Below are 17,891 nucleotides of genomic sequence, written 5' to 3'. Positions count from 1 at the left end.
CGATCGCCACACTGTTCCCACAAAGTTGGGAACATGAAATTGTGCAAAAATATCTCGGTATGCTGAAGCATTAAGACAGGGATCCTCAAGTCCAGGCCTCAAGAGCCGGTGTCCTGCAGGTTTTAGATGTGTCTCTGCTTCAACACACCTGAGTCAAATATAGAAGTCATTAGCAGGACTCTGGAGAACTTGACTGCATACTGAGGAGGTAATTCAGCCATTTGATTCAGGTGTGTTGGATCAGGCACGCATCTAAAACCTGCAGGACACCACCCCTCGAGGCCTGGACTTGAGGATCCCTGCATTAAGAGTTCCTTTCACTGGAACTAAGAGGCCAAGCCCAACTCCTGAAAAACCACCCCACACCATAATCCCCCCTCCACCAAACTTTACACTTGGCACAGTGCAGTCAGATAAGTACCGTTTTCCTGGCAACTGCCAAACCCAGGCTCATCTATTGGATTGCCAGACAGAGAAGGTTCATCACTCCAGACAACACATCTTCACTGTTCTAGAGTCCAGTGGCATCACGCTTTACACCACTGCATTCAGTCCTTTGCATTGCACTTAGTGATGTAAGGTTTGGATGCAGCTGCTCAGCCATGGAAATCCATTCCATGAAACTCTCTACACACTGTTCTTGAGCTAATCTGAAGGCCACATGAAGTTTGAAGTTCTATAGCGAGTGACTGCAGAAAGTTGTTGATCTCTGCACACTATGCACCTCAGCATCTGCTCACCCTGTCATTTTACATGGCAGTTGTTGTTGTTCCCTATTGCTTCCACTTTGTTATAATCGCACCAACAGTTGACTGTGGAATATTTAGTACAGAGGAAATGTTATGACCGGACTTGTTGCACAGGTGGCGTCCTATCACGGTACCACACTGGAATTCACTGAGCTCCTTAGAGCGACACATTCTTTCACAAACATTTGTAGAAACAGGCTGCATGCCTTGGTGCTTGGTTTATACACCTGTGGCCATGGAAGTGACTGGAACCTGAATTCAATGATTTAGATGGGTGAATTATAACTTTTGGAATGTTATCAATATTTTCTTTTTTTTTTTAAAAATCACCTTGATCATTAATTTACAATTTTTGTCATCTTCTTTCAACTGCTCCCTTTACAGATTGCTACAGCAGATCATCTGCCTCCATCTCACCCTGTCCCTATATACCACATATGTATCACTACTTTAATGAACTCTGCAGTCTTTTCCTCCTTCCTGGCAGCTCAATATTTGTTATCCTTTGCCCAGTATCTTCACTATCCCTCCCTGCACATGTCCAAACTGTCTCAGGCTTGCCTCGCTAACTTTCTCTGAGCACTTGTCTCCACCCACTTCACCTTGCCTGCACTTTCTTCTTCACCTCTTTCCCCCCAGGAGCCAGAGGCAGACCCAGGAGACGTGGGCCACCTGCAGCCCCCAAAGAGTTCTGAAGGCCCACGTCCACACATCTCACTGACAACTGTGTGCCCACCCCAGCAGTAGGAGGGAGGCCACAGATGGAGCCCTCAAGGCCAAAGGGCAAGAGCCGATAACCAGCCAACACCCGGCACAGCCCACCCACCCCCCCACATGCCAAAGAGGCTCAAGCAATCCTGGACTACAACCCTTAGTGGAGCAGCTCAGCAACTATGCCAAAACATCCCACCAACATCCTGCTGCACATCCTTTAGAGCTCAATCTCTCTAGTCAATCAGAACAAGTCTTTTTCTCTTTCCTTAGTGTTCGGTCTTATGTACAACCCACTATAATCCTTTTCCTTTGCCACCTCTCTCTTTGCTGTATGTCTAGCCTCTCAGTATTCCTGTCTACTTTTTTCATCTCCCTCACAATCCCATGTTTTCTTTGCTAACCTTGTATTTGAATACTTTCCTGTACTTCCTCATTCCACCACCAAGTCTTCTTGTCCTCTATTGTGTTCTCTGGACAGACACAAAAATGCATTCTTGACAGTTTCCCTCACCACTTAAGCTGTATGTTCCCAGTCATCTGGTAACTCTTCCCTACCACCCAAAGCCTGTCTCAACACACAACATTCTTCCTCCTTCATCTTCCACCGTTTAATCCTTGCCTCTACCTTCACCCACTTACTCTTCTTTATTTTGAGAGTCACCCTACAGTCTACCTGTGTTCACCTTCCTTCACTCTAATACATCACCCTATGTTCTTTCTCATTCCTGAAATGTGTTCACCACAGCCAATTCCATGCTTTTGCCAAAACCCACCGCCCTCTGTCCTTCTGCATTTCTCTCCTTAATGCCATACCAACCCAACACCCCATTACCTCTGTTTCCTTCACCTACATGTCCATTGAAGTACGGTCCAATCACCCCACCTTCATGGAGATTCTTTACCACTTCATCCATCTTACTCCAGAATTCATCTTTCTCTTCCAACAAATGTTTTTGGAGTAATATTCAATTTACAGTTATAGTGACACATCTAATTCAATTTAATTGGAAAGTTCACCCATTCACACATGGAATAATTAGGACTGCAGAGCGAAAACATACGATTCCTGTTCCATTCATCAATTTGGTTCTGAACAGGTGCCTAAAAATCTCTCATAGTGTTCAGAATGAGTCAAAAAAAAATGAATGTATAAGTAGAGAATTTAATCATATCGAAAATATCTAAACAAATTCCTTTGGAGGAATTTGAAACTATGAGTGTTCTGAATTTTTCTGCCATGTGATATTCTCATATGGTTTTAACATTAAACTGATAGTAAAGTGAAGGTTTATGTATGTAACACGTTTGAGCTTTACATGAATAACAAAGTTATTTGTGAGAATGTTTAAATAAAATATATCTATTTTTTCTTGAGTCATGTCTTTCTGGTTTGTTGTCTCACATCTCATTTCTATAAACCACTGGCAAGCATGAAAATGGGACCAAAATATGGAAAGTTGTTAAATGTAGTACGGCAAACAGCAAAGGACAAATTATTTTTATTGCATCATGCTGAAAATTTTCAGAGTTCCCAGGAGTTATTGAATCTCAATACAATCAAAATTCAAATACCTTACATGAGCTTGGATGCAGAGAAGGCAGCAGTGTTTCTGAAGCATGTTTAGGTAGGTTTTTTTCATTGCATGTTATTTTAACTTGCATTTGTGGATGCTGTGATTAACTGTGTTCCTGAGCACATACAGTGTGTTCCTCTGTAGAATCATGTCTATAGTTAATGTGCTGTCTCTGAATTTGGTACTGTAGATGATGAAATTTCCCCGGGATGTTCTTTTTATAACAGGTCATGATGCCATTTAACCTAAGGGTATCAGATGTTCCACCGGGCCTTTTTAAGCATCACACAAACCTTTCAGCCCTGTCCCTAATTTATTTGAAACATTTTGCTGGCATCAAATTCAAAGAAGTGTTATTTAACAGTTTCTCAATTTCATAATGTAATATGTCATCTTTTTGACATTTTTGGACTCTCTGCTCTACTATAGCAGCTTTGCACAATTCAAAAAATAATCATTAATTACATTGTACTAGGCCACGAGGGAGGCGTGCAGTTTACTGACTGTGTGAAACAAGCTGTTTTAGCTGCCTTTTTCTGCGTGGGGGCCTCCATAAACAGTTTTTCAGGTGGGTGTGGCTTCTGTTCTGACAGTCAGAGCTGTGTTTGTGTGATGACCATATCAGGCATATCTGCACTCAGTGACATAACAGAGCCAAGAGATTAAAAAAAATGTTTGAGCTCACAGTGTTTACTGTATATACACATATACTTGTAAATACACTGACCTTATAAGTCGTCAGTTGAGTGTGTTAAATGTGGACAGAACTGCCACCCTGACATTACCTAAGTACGAGATGTGTAAATTAACTCGTCTGTCTTTAGTATTTTTAGGCAAATATTTTTTTTACCAGGTTGTTTTTGGTACTTCATTTTACACATTTGTACTTGCTGTCACACACCATTCATTTCGACATCCATCATATTAAACATTAGCCCTGGCTATATACACATGTACAGTACACTGGACACCATGACTGTCAATGATTTTCTGTACTTGTTCCTTTCCAAAAACCTATTAATAAAATAAATGTTTAAATTTTTGACTGTTTTACATGAGCATTAACCATTGCAACATTGTATGTGACAGAAAACAAGGACAATCACCCATCCCATGTTTCGGGGAAACAGTAATAGTGTATACTATATGTTAGTCAGATGCAATTAACAGACACTTGCTGTAAAGACCTTATGGTGGTCAGTCAGAATATATGGATCTCAGATGGCTTACATTTTTTTCACAGCTTGTTCTGCAGAGTACATAACTAGCTTATTTCCCTCTCGTGGAGAGGCCCTTATCTGAAATTGAAACACTTACCCAAAATGAGTCTCACATCTAAGTACTATGTGCAAGGTGGGACAGAACTCTTGACTGAAGAAGTGCCATTAACCCATTTCACATACTAAGAAGTCTCCTTTCTAATTTTGAGTAATTCTTAGCAGAGGAGGTGAGAGTGAGAGCTTTGCTGTAGAGCTACTCAGCCAGAGATCAAAGTGACAACCCCCAGCTGGATTAATGGGCTGCTCTCGGGGTGATCACACCTCACACACTCATGTATCCACACAGCGACCCTCCACGTGAAGTGGATTTCTTGTTCTTGTTTTAAAAGGATTACCCCGACACACACACACACACACACACACACACACACACACACACTGAAGGCAAATAAAAATAGGGATGAGACCTCCTCCGTGGTTCAGATTGTCTCAACCTTGACAAACTGAGTCTGGTTTTAGTTTGAAGCAAAGGAGGGCGGCGTGAGGAGGAAATAAAATGTGGAGTATATATCATCTGTAATGTGGTGATATATTATACAACAGTATTTTGTAATGGCATGTATTCATAGTGTCAATGACTCTGTTAAAGTGGCAGGAGTTATCCTGCTAAATTATAGCTCTAATCCTCGCCATCAGTAAAGCTTCACTCTAATATCACTAATGGCCAATATGGTAATTGTAGCACATTAAAGGACCCACATGATGTCTTTCTGAAAATTTATGACAATGTTTTGGTTTATGGCTTCTTACACATTCTTGTCCAACTTTAGTCATTTCCATAATTGTGTTTGACACACTCTGGCTTAATGTGATGCATTGGAGAGAGCCGCAAACAGATTCTGTGTATCTAATAAAAAGCTTAACTGCTTGTTTCTAGATGTGCCGGTGCCACTGTAAGCTCAGCATTCACACATAAAAGCTGGATCAGGTGAATAATTTATGATTCTCATCCCTCTCTGTGAGAGCATAACACACTCTCAGTCTGATCTAAGAAAGGGGGAAAAAAAGAAGAAAAAATAAATTTTATTGCTGCAGTAAACTGTGAGCCAGGCCTCGATTGTGCACTGCTGAAATTTGAATGTGGAGTTGCATAACCTGGTGGTGTCTCTGCGGTAGTTCTACGCACTCATCCACCAGTGTTCCCCAGCACAGGCAGAAGCCAGCCAAGTTGTCTTACACATGACAGCTTCAGTCTGCTGTGGGATGGCTGAATAATTCAAAGTTCTTGCACAGGACCATCTGGCTGGCCAAAGACACCAGCTTTCCTCAAATAGCTTTTGTAAAGCTTGTGTTGGATGAACCAGCGGGATCTCTGCACAAGCAGACTGAGCTGCTTACCAGCAAAATGAAATGTGCTGTGTCAGACTGGCTAATTTGAGAGGATATAGGCAATCAAGGCAATCAAGCTCAAATATTGCTGAGAGGACATAAAGCCCATTTTCACTTTGCACTCAGGCTGTACATCAGCTGAGATGTAAAATCCATCTCAGTCTCTCACATCTGTCTGAGTTTGCAGAATATCGATACTGACTTCACAGAACAAGTCTGAGTCATCTGCTTTGTTTTGTTTTTTTATTATTTGTTTTAAGTGAAAACATGGATATTCACATGTAGCTATGGACTGTTTTTAGATTTTGTGTATTTTCATATTTAATTTATTGCAACCATATACTTCAAATCACTGAGTAATTCCATCTGATTTAAAGAGTCTTCTTTATACTGTCATCTAGTTCATACTGCTGCACAAAAATATACCTAACAGATACATAACACACCCAAAACACCTGGCACTATATGCTAGGTGATTGGAATGAGCACCTTCCAACAGAAATAAGGTACACAAAATCTTGCCTGTGTCTTATAAGTTGCTTGAAGTAGGGTATTATGAAGTAAGGTAGGAATACATAATTGTTAGCCCACTGTGAGCCACTACAATGTACAGCTAATAATTTTCAAACTTTAGAAATAGCAACTTTTGAGTTGCTTTGACTTCCTCCTTACCTTATAAAATAAAGCACCTTGAGGAAACTGTTTTTTGTGATTTGGTGCAATATAAATAAAAGTGAATTTAAGTGAATACAACTGAACCACTGGCAGCACGGTGGCGCAGTGGTTAGCACTGCTGCCTCACAGATAGAATACCATCTGGAAGGCCTGGGTTCGATTCCACCTTGGCCCAGGCCTCTCCCTCTCTCTGTGTGGAGTTTGCATGTTCTCCCCGTGCTTGCGTGGGTTTCCTCCGGGTACTCCGGTTTCCTCCCACATTCCAAAGACATGCACTTACTGGAGTTAGGTTAATTGGCTATTCTAAATTGCCCATAGGTGTGAATGTGAGTGTGAAAGGTTGTTCGTCTTTCTGTGTTGGCCCTGTGACAGGCTGGCGACCTGTTCAGGGTGTACCCTGCCTCTCGCCCTATGACAGCTGGGATAGGCTCCAGCCCCCCCCGCGACCCTGAACAGGATAAGCGGAAGCGAATGGATGGATGGATGGACAACTGAACTCAGGGGTGACTGTGGCTCAGCAGGGAGAGGGGGCTGTCTGCGAATTGGAAGGTTGATGAATGTTAGATAAACTGCTTGGGCATAAAGTAAATTTACTTTATGCCCAAAAGCACTGTATGACTGTGTTTGTGATTGGATGAATGAGGCTTGTAGTAAAAAAAATGCTTTGGGTGCTCAGTTACAGTAGAAAAACATCATATAGTACCAGTAGCTCAGTATTTTAATATAGAAAATTACATAAATGTAATGTGAAAGGAGTCAGTTGAAGAGACAAACCTGCTGACAATTGGCACCCAATCCTATATTTTCCCTCAGCTCTACCCAAGTGCGGTTCCAAGGGATGGCCATGGCCACCACAGTCTAAACAACAATGATGAAGCCTGTTGAGGGATCTGCTCTGCCGCAGGTGCAACACTGTTTCTATTTTTGCTTGCTCAGGGACTGTGCAGATCAGCTCTGTCCGGTGGTCCTGCATATCTTGAACCTGAGCCTGAATCTGGAGAGGGTTCCTGAACTGTGGAAGACTTCCTGCATAGTTCCAGTGCCAAAGATAACACACCCCAGGGAGCCCAACCACTACAGACCTGTGGCCCTGACTTCTCATCTGATGGAGACCATGGAGAAGCTCATCCTGCACCACCTTCACCCACTGGTGAGCTCAGCGCTGGACCCCCTGCAATTCGCCAACCAGCCCGGCATCGGGGTGGACAGCACTGTCATCTACCTGCTGCACAGAGCCCTCTCTCACCTAGAGCAGGCGGGGAACACTGTGAGGGTCATGTTCTTTGACTTCTCCAGTGCTTTCAACACCATCCAGCCTGCACAGCTGAGAAGCTGGAGGGAGCCAGAGTGGACAGGCAGCCGACTGCATGGACATTTGACTACCTCACCAACAAACCACAGTATGTGAGGTGCCATGACTGTGTGTCTGATGTGGTAGTCTGCAGCACGGGGGTGCAACACGGCACGGTCCTCTCATCCTTTCTGTTCAGTCTGTACACTTCAGACTTCAGGCACAACTCAGACCACTGTCACCTACAGAAGTTCTCAGATGATACGGCTGTCATCAGATGCATATCAGATGGGAACGACGAGGAGTACAGGGAGGGTCATCAGTGACTTTGTCGGCTGGTGTGAGACAAATGCTCTCCAAATCAACACCAGCAAGACAAAGGGGAGGTGACTTCAGGAGGAAGTCACACCTGACAGCAACGGTGACAGGGAAAGGACATCGAGACAGTGGTCTCTTACAAGTACCTGGGTATTTACCTCAACAACAAGCTGGACTGCAGCTACAAACACAGATGTCATGTTTAAGAAGGGCCAGAGTCGACTCCACCTGCTGAGGAGACTGAGGTCCTTCCATGTCTGCAGGATTCTGGTAAAGACTTTTTATGACTCATCTGTAGCATCTGCCCTTTTCTATGCAGTGGCCTGCTGGGGAGGACCGAAAGGAACGGAAGCAGGATTGACAAACTGGTGCAGAGGTCAAGCTCTGTGCTGGGATGTCCTCTGGAGTCTGTGATGGTGGTGGGTGAGAGGAGGATGCTAGCAAACCTGACATCCATGGGTGAGCTGAGCAGCTCCTTCAGTCAGAGACTGAAACGTCCTCGCTGCAGGAAGGAGCGCTTTCACAGGTCATTGATCCCAACAGCAGTTAGACTGTACAACACATCATGATGTCATGAATCACTTGGACACTTTACTGTAATGCCATTACTTATGCACACAGTGTACCTTTACATATAGTACATATACACTTTATTTATTTACACTCCCACCCATAATGCATACAGTGTATGCTGTATACAAATTACCGGCTACAAATGTATATAGTGTTTTGATATATATATATATATATATATATATATATATATATATATATATATATATATATATATATATATATATATATATATATATATATATATATATATATATATATATATATATATATTATGAATATAGTGTTTTCTATTTTATTTCATCCTTTTCTGTACTTGAGCTGCTGTAATATGCAAATTTCCCTGTCGTGATTAATGAATTATTTATATGATTATTTTCTACATGTCTGCAGTTACCACATGTTCATATTGTAAAAAACAAAACCAGCTGTTTAAAGTGTATTTGTCAAACTGGCTTTATCAACATTTAAGGAAGTATTAACTTTAGCAACAGCTCAAAACCTTTTTTTAATAAATTAAGGATTAGATAAAACAAGCCTATGTGATTTACAAATAAACTAAATTAGAAAGTATAATAATAATAATTATAATCTATTTATGTATATATAAATCTAGATATAAAGACATGGGCTCAGCCTGGCCACTTCAACATAGTCATGGGTTCCTTTATTCACTCATCTGCTGCTATCTGCTGGGGTTGACCAAAAGGGACATCCTTTGAGCTATAACAGCTTCAGCTCTTCTGGGAAGAGTTCTTCCACACCAAACACATTCATCCATGCCTTAGTCATGTTGGAACAGGAAGGGGCCATCCCCAATCTGTTCCCACAAAGTTGGAAGCATTACATTATCCAAAATGTCTTGATGAGCTGAAGCATTAAGAGTTCCTTTCACTAGAACTGAGGGCCAGAGAGACATAAGCAATACTGGAAGAACATATGGGAGAAGGATGCAACACATAACAACAATGCTCACTGGCTAGTGGATCTAAGAGCAGGCTGAACAGGCTCCAGTAACCATCACAGTTGCTGACGTCTAAGAAAGAGTCTCAAATATGAAGAACTGGACATCACCAGGCCATGACATGATTCACACCTACTGCCTAAGAAGCTAACTGCACTCCATGAGACACACCTGGACTGGCTGACTGAAGGCTGGACAGTCCTGATCCCCAAGGATCCCCAAAAGGGACAATTCCCATCCAACTGGCCAATAACCAACAACATGGAAACTCCTGTCAGGCATCATAGCAGCTAAAATGAACACCCACATGGTTCAATACATGAGTGGGGCCCAGAAAGGAATTGGCAGAAACACTAGAAGGGCAAAACACCAAATACTGGTAGATAGAGCAGCCACTCGACTGACCCACCTGCGTGCTGCCTGGATTGAATACAAGAAAGCCTAAGACTCGATGCCTCACACATGGATCCTAGAATGCCTAGAACTGTACAAGATCAACAGGACCCTAAGAGCCTTCATCAGGAACCCAGTGGGGATGTGGAGAACAAGACTAAAGGCATGGGATTTACCAAGGAGATGCTCTGTCCCCACTGCAGTTCTGCTTATATATATATATATATATATATATATATATATATATATATATATATATATATATATATATATATATATATATATATATATATATATATATATATATGTGTGTGTGTGTGTGTGTGTGTGTGTGGTTTTTGTCATAGTCTTGGCAAGAATTTAAAACTACTTTCACCCCTGATGTTCACAGAATCCCTCGTGCACTTTGAAACTTTCCTGACGTCCTTGCGTTGAGCATCTTGGCGCATCCGCCCTCCCGCATCCTCCTCCTCCTGAGGAACACGCCCCAGCTCTCCGCGTGCCGCCTCCGCCAGTCAGCAGCAGGACTACAGCGAACTCCACGCGTCTCCGCTGCGGGATTTGCTGGAGAAAAAGCACTTTGATGAATGTGGACTTCAGAAACGGCTTTTAACTGTCTCCCTCTCACAGGAATCCCCGTAAAACGAGAGGGGAGGTGACACTGTGATCACCGGCGGACGCACGTTGCGAGTTTCGTTTTTGTTTCTGTTTAAATCTCGCACTCTGGTCGCCCGAGCGCGTTGAGCGGAACATCTGGAATTGGAGGCAACTTGCAGTCCCACACTTGCCGCTAACTGTCCTGTAAAAAGCCGAACCTGCAAGCTTACGAGGGAGATGCTGATCTCCGTTGCTGCGCCTCCTGATCGCCGGGCTGGAAGGGTAGCTGCCGTGTCCCGGGGAGGATGCTGAACAGGTAAACACAAGCTAAAAAACAAAAACGAAAAATACTTTGTTACTTATTTATTTCCAGCCTGCTCTTGCTGTACCTGCAGAAGATGGAGAGATTTAGTTCAGTATCTCTTCTTTTTGCCTCTCGACCTTCTTGAACTTGTGTGTTTGTATCCGTGCACTTTCAGTTTTATCTTAAGTGATTTATTGTCTCAGGCACAGGTGCTATTTTCAGTGCTGCTGCTTGTCATCATTACTCTGCATTTACCGTCTAATAGGGCTTTTGTTAGTGGTTAAGTGCTTAAAGCTCTGTGGCAGCCTGTGAGAATGAAGATAAAAAGGTGGAGTGTGGAGCAATGAGTGACATTAGGCGATGCGCTTTGGTTTAATACCAACATGAAAATACTGACGTTTGTAGAAGCTCCTCAGTATCCTTGCTTCTCTCGGATCTGCAAAGTGTCAGCTGTATTTCAGGATTGAACATCCATTGTTTGCAATGTTGGACTTCACACCATCCAACAGCTCTGAGACCGGGAATGGATTTACATAGTCTTAGACACACTCAAATTACATTACAAGCCCAATTCACCTAAAACACTTCATTCCATGCACTTTAAGGATTTCATCTCACGTCCACAGATCATTTAGAACCGCCAGTTTACCTAACATGCATGTCTTTTAGTCAGAATGCTCTGAAAAAAAAAGAAGAAAAGAATCAACAGACCTGGAATTAGGAAGTAACAGCAGTTTCTGTTGGTGCTGAGATTTTCTTCGCACATACAGTTGTTTTGTAACTGAAGATAAAGATTCACTGGTACAGTTCTTTACAGTTCCAATACAACATGATACTTTGGCTTTGCGGGTCTGAGTACCAGGCTTAAATTATCAGCTGGATTCCTCGCTCAGAGGAAGAGTCTGGAAATGATTTATCTATGTGTAAGCACCATCAGCCTCTACTATAACCTTGCTTTCATAATTTTGTTAAATAAAATATAAAACGGTCTCTGGCTGCATGACCACAGATGCTCGTCTCTGGATGAGTGATCTGGAACGATCATTTCGTTGTGTGCCTTGTGTGCACAATGACAATGAGTTGAATCTAACATCTAAAATAGAACCAACAAAAACAATCAAAAATATAAATATACTGAATTGCTGTTTATTATTAAAATAATACCAACAAAGTAGGGCTGGGCAATATGACATTAAATTGAAATCATGATCAATTGAACATTTTACTTTGATTTTAGATTAATGAACGATATTTATGAAAGCATGTTATGTTGCCTTAAGTGCAGTGTTAGAGTCAGTGCATGATAAAGATTAGCATTTAACAAAAGACATATTCACTGCAAGGCAGCAAGTGAAGGGGAACATTCACACGGACTGTAGCCCATGGCTCTTTCCTTTCTAACCTTTCAAACAGATTTTCTTTTCTGAGACAGCCAGAAGGTTTTTATTCCTTGTGAATAGTAGCATGTCCTTGCTGACTGGTACATGGGAAATCTTTAAGCAATAAGAGTATCAATTAATCAAAAGTAATCAAATCACACTCAGCAGAATGCAGAGAAGCTCTTTATATGTGTTCCACTTAATTTGTGGTTTGACTGGATTTCTGAGAAAGCTGACAGTTGTTCATACTAAGACTTTTGTATCATTTGAGGACTTTCTTAATGGACGTAATGATGTCCATTATGAAGACAGAGCAATTATGCAGTGATAATGTGAAAATATTTTTTTTGCAGCCCCATATTTTAACCCTCTAATAATCTAGTTCCTTTCTAGTTTCTAATGTGTGTCTGGTGATGCAGGATCACACCAGAAAAACAACAGTCAAATCAAAGTTAGCTCTCTGTCTCATGTCGGTATGATTTAAAGAAGAAAACTTTTCTTGTAAATAGTACAATTAATACAAAAACCATAAATTTCTTTTTTACCTCTCAAAAAATGGTTAACAGAGCAGTAGGCTAATGAGATGCATTAGTTGTATAGAACTGTTGTAGCTTTTGTCTAACTTGAAGCTGAAATAGTTACTAAATGTTAGTAAAAAATTGATTTGTTGATTGACAGGAAAATGATTTGATTGAGTCATTGTTTCAGTCATTCCAGCAACACAGAGACTGTATATAAAAAGGTGGACGTAGCAATCGTGATGTCATTCACTGGACATTGAAGTCATGCTGTAAGTGGTAAAAGGCAAATGGACTGGTTCCTATACAGTGCTTTTCTACTCTACTTTAAGCAAAGCGCTCAGTACAACATGCCTCATTCACCCATTCACACACATCGATATAAGCACTTCTTTCTGTGGCTAAGTGCTTTCTATCTAACATTCACACACATTCATACTCTGACGGTTGCATCGGAGAGCAACTTGGGGATCAGCATCTTGCCCAAGGATTCTTTGGCTTGGGTGAATCTGATAGAGAAATCAAGGGATGCTACATGCTTGTTGGCTAATAAGCATACACTGTTTTATCCTCCTTTCTGATTCTAATGAGGATCATCCATCAGTTTTCTTAACTGCTTATCCACTTCAGGGTCATGGAGGCCTGCAGCATATCCCAGCTGTCACTGGCAACATTCATACCTATGGCCAATTTTGAATCACCAAGTTACCTAATGAGCAAAATAAACCAAACAAATTAAAATATTTTAAAACTGAAAATAGAATTCAAAAGCAGTTTTCTAATTGTAGTAAAACCTTTAATGAAGTCAAAGAGAAAGACAACCGAGGGCCTGTTTTCTTGAAGTCTATTTACAACTACAGGAACTGCCCTCGCTGGCCACACACACAGGTTTAAGACACTACTGCAAAGGCTTGATTAAATGATTTATGAGTTAATTAGTTCAAATGATTGGCACTAAAATCACTCATAAAGTTTGTGAGTTACAGACTAACATTCAGAAACTGGTTCTCATACTGTAGCTGGTTCTTTCAAAAGGGAACTTAATGTAAAATTGTAAAGTGAAAAGTTTTATTTCCATGAAGTGCTAAATGCTAAATTCCCCCTGGTTGTGATCTCACATCCACACTGGGAACTGTCAAACACTGTATGGGTTTAATAACTTGTACAGTCTGTATTTACTGACTCCTACAACCTTTCTGCATCACCTTAAAATGACACCCATGCATCACATTCTTGAGCATGGATCTCATCAGTGGTTAGTTAACCTTAGATGTGTTCCTGAAGGTCTGATTTGAGTTATCAGAGGTCATGATGGCACAAAGCTAGCAGCAGCCAGGACAGCATATTGCTTTATTCATCTTAATGACTCCTATGGGCAGGGTGGCTGCAAATGTTGAGGAAGGGCCTGCAAACCTATTCCTGTGACCTTCTGAGAGAAATAAATGGAGGAGCTCATGGTTGGCAGATGATCCAGTTGAGCTCAGCCAGGAAGCTGTCAACTGCAGTAAAACTGTGAAAAGAAAAGAGAACTGGCGGGTATTAGTCTATCCATCTCATTTTACAGAACCTTCTACAGTACATTGGTTTGACCTCTTCCTCAGCCACATGTTATATTTCCCCCACGTTTGTCTTTGTAGAAGCACTAATTGAATGCATCCAATATTCAGGCAAGGACCCACATAACCCACTGACCTTGGTTAAGAGTTGCTGATAACTTAAGCAAGCATGATACTTGAGTGGAAGTGAGGCCTGCTGTGTCATCACTCCACACTCATGATGGTCAACCTGCTATGTCCAATTTACAAAGGCGTGTTTGGGTCGCTGCAACATGGATTAATTTCTGACTTAGCAAGCAATTATGGAGGCAAACAGAGAAAGGGGGAGGGTGACTGTGGGATTGAAATCTGAGGATGGTGCAGAAATTTGTCAGCCCTCTGTGCTGACACCATTATCCAAGGCAACTTCTCACGGATGGTGATATATGACTAAGGTGACCATAATCATTATTCACAGAACGGTCTTCTTCTTCTTTTCCCTGGCATCCCTTCCTCCTGGGTCTGATCAAGTGTGTTCTATTATCCTGCAGTAATGATTTGTGGAGGTCTGTGTTGCTATAGCGTTTGAAGGACGGCATGTTGCAGAGCTTTCCAAAACAATATCATAACCCATATCCATTAGCCATATGGGTTCCATTCCCCAGATTTGCTTAATGCAATTTAGGTGTCCTCCCACAGCAGAGTCACGGTACACGCCTAGGATTCAATTAATTAGGTGATTTTTTTTTCTTCTTCTTCTGGCTTTTACACCTTTCTCTGAGGATTGTTGCCACTTTGTATATTCTATGGAAAAAGCTGATTATTTTCCTGGAAATCACTTTATTGATTAAATCAATGAACTTTGCTAAATAAATAAATTATTTAAAAAGTGTATCAGAGATAAATTGCTGCTTGTTTTCTGTATGATAGTCTGTAATTGTGAAAAAAAAAAAAAACTCCACCAGCTACAATTACATTTCTACAAATATTATAAAATGATGAAATTCAAAAATTTGTACTACAAATAACTGCAATTATATAATTGCTAGTGTTCTCTGCCAATTTAAGATGGGATAAATCTGATATGTTGTATTGAAATAAGACAGACTGACATCGTTTTTTTGTTCTCAGCTAATCCTGATCCAGATTTTTCTTCTAGATCCAGTTTGTCCAAATTACACAGCTTCTTTAAATTACTATAGTTGGTCCTTTAGAGCCTTTAGTTTGTTAAGGGTGAAAATTCTTGGCACAGCATTTGGTTTTAGTCATCACTTGCTGAGAACACAGCTTCGGGTCTTTTGTCTTAGTTTACAAGTGTTATCCCACTCCAGTGTCTTCTTATCAACAGCAAAGCTGTAAAGACAAATATCGCTTCCCTTTTTTTTCTCAACTGGAAATTACAACAAAAAGCAGCACGTTGTAACACTTTTTTTGATACTTTGTATGCTTTGGGCTGTTAGATATATCGACTTGGGAGTCTCACAAGTTGAAATGGTTGGAGTTGCTAAATGGCTGAAAACAATTTCTCAAGAACTTATGAACAATAGGACAATAGAGTATCAGAAGGCTTGTAATGTGTTTGATATATTTATTTTAGCTTTTTTCTGCTTCAAAGGAAATCAAACACTGCTGTGCTTGCATTTTAAAACTGATTAAAGTTGTGCTGCTGTTTTGCATGGATACATATTTATTACCACTGCTGTGTTTGCAGTGTAATTGGCTTCTGAACACATAAATAACGACAGCAGTTATGACTTCCACCCCCACCCCCTTCTTGCTGAATCTCACTCGCTTTCTCTCTGGACTAGCCTCTCTAGCACAACAGCCACAGCCCAAATAGCACAATAAGTTTGAAACATAGGGCAAACAAAGCTGTAGTCAAGGTGGGGGATGTGTCTGGAAATAACAATTATATCCCATCTAGATTGTTTATGGGCCTGTGTTGCTCAGTGGCTCGAGGGTGAGGGGTTAAATTCTCATGGGGGTCACTCATGCTTAAAATGTCAGCATGTTTCACATGGCTCTTTTCACTTAGCACTTTTGTACTCATGTAAGCTATGCTTGGACAAAACTGGAAAATCTCAGTCATATATTTGTGTGTTTTCTCAGTCATCCAGGTCATGGTAGGACCATCTATTGTTCATGAGCATAATCACGAGCCAAAGTGTGAAAAGGACTGCACTGTAGATGCGTAACAGTTGGTGTTATAAGCCACCACCTCTGTTCAGTGATGGGTCATTCAAAGTGGACATAGACTAATTCTTTTACTCCTCTTCCAAACTGTCTGAGTTCTCGGTCCAAAATGTGAACACTGTCATCCTTCAAAGAGTGTCCTTTATCCTTTAGCTGCAGATATACAGACGAGTCTTATCCTGTTGCGGTGGCTCTTCTAGGCCATGCCATGTGTTTGTGAAGTGACTGTTTGGTTTCTCCAGTGTGCACTGGACAGCATACATTATGTTGGTTAGCTTGTGCTTGAGAGTTTTGTCCTTGAGATAAACCAGTTTTTGTCTTAGGGCGTGGCTGGGTTTGAAGTACATTGGGACATCATGCTTGGAGAAAATTCTCCTCAGTTTCTCTGACAAAGCTGCCGCATGAGGGATGGCAATGTTGTTCCATTTGTCAGTCTCTTTCTCCCTGTTGGTGTAAGACCTTGTGTCCTGTGCAACTTCACTGGTGAAAGCCCAGTTGGGATAACCACATCCTTTAAGGGCTTTCATTACATGTGTGTTCCTTTTCGTTTACTTCTGCCTTAGGCCTGAATTATGCTTCTGTCTCGGGTCTTTGCAGGGCCTACATACACAACCAGAAATCCCCTCTGAACCCTTCTCAGTCCTTGTGGGCTGTGTTGACCTAATGTGTAGTTAAATTTTTTGAGAGGTGCACGTCAAGTTATGTCATAGGTTATGGTGTAGGTGATGGCATAGGTAATGGCCTAGGGTTCAGAAGGGATTTCTAGTTATGGATGTAGGACTGATGCAGAAGCATAATTCAGGCCTTAGAGGCAATATTTTCGGTTTGGTGTTGCAGGGTCCAGTAAGTCTCAACATCAAATTTTACTGGAAGCCCACACACACAGACCAGCACCTAGTCTTTGACTCCCACCACCCACTGGAACACAAACATGGAAGTGATCCTGCAACACCATGTGGAAAATGTTCCAAGAGAGAAGGGGAAGGAAAGGAACACACACACACATGTAAAGAAAGCCCCTAAAGTCTGTGATTATCCCAGCACCTAACTCAAGATTTTAAGTAAAAAATGGCAAAATTTTTGAAGGTGGAGTTTGTTGCAGGACCGTTGCATCAGATTGCATGTGAATGCCTTCATTTTGATTATAGTAAAGACTTAGACAAAATAACAAATGTGACATTTAAAGGCACATTTCTAAATCTGGATTCAATGCAAAGGTTTGCTGATTTTTTAATTGAAAGATAAATTACTGAACAGCCAGCTGTAAACATCTGTAGAAACTGAATCAGTACAATGCACACAGGTAGCATGGTGGCATGGTGGTTAGCACTGTTGACTCACAGCAAGATGGTCCTGGGTTTGAATCCAGCATCTGGCTGGGGCCTTTCTGGCTTCCTCCCACAGTCAGTTAATGGTGTTAGGTTAATTGCTGATTGATTTGCCCATAGGTGTGAATAGTTATCTGTCTCTCTGTGTTAGCCAGACTGGCAACCTGTCAAGGGTGT

At 41.4% G+C, this 17,891-nt stretch overlaps 1 long non-coding RNA gene across 1 annotated transcript in view; it reads left to right on the top strand.

Annotated features, from left to right (window-relative positions):
- Positions 1 to 10,503: 10,503 nt before the first annotated feature.
- The window catches only part of LOC115774952 (uncharacterized), a 119,513-nt gene continuing 112,125 nt past the window's right edge, over positions 10,504 to 17,891 (top strand). The window contains exon 1 of the long non-coding RNA XR_004019233.1: positions 10,504 to 10,773. This is a non-coding gene — a long non-coding RNA (uncharacterized LOC115774952). The remainder of the gene's footprint in view (positions 10,774 to 17,891) is intronic.

Source organism: Archocentrus centrarchus, chromosome 24 (genome assembly GCF_007364275.1).
Source record: "Archocentrus centrarchus isolate MPI-CPG fArcCen1 chromosome 24, fArcCen1, whole genome shotgun sequence".
In the NCBI taxonomy this organism is placed as follows: domain Eukaryota; kingdom Metazoa; phylum Chordata; class Actinopteri; order Cichliformes; family Cichlidae; genus Archocentrus; species Archocentrus centrarchus.
Note: the sequence above shows the minus strand (reverse complement) of the source record. Positions and strands in the feature narration are given on the sequence as shown.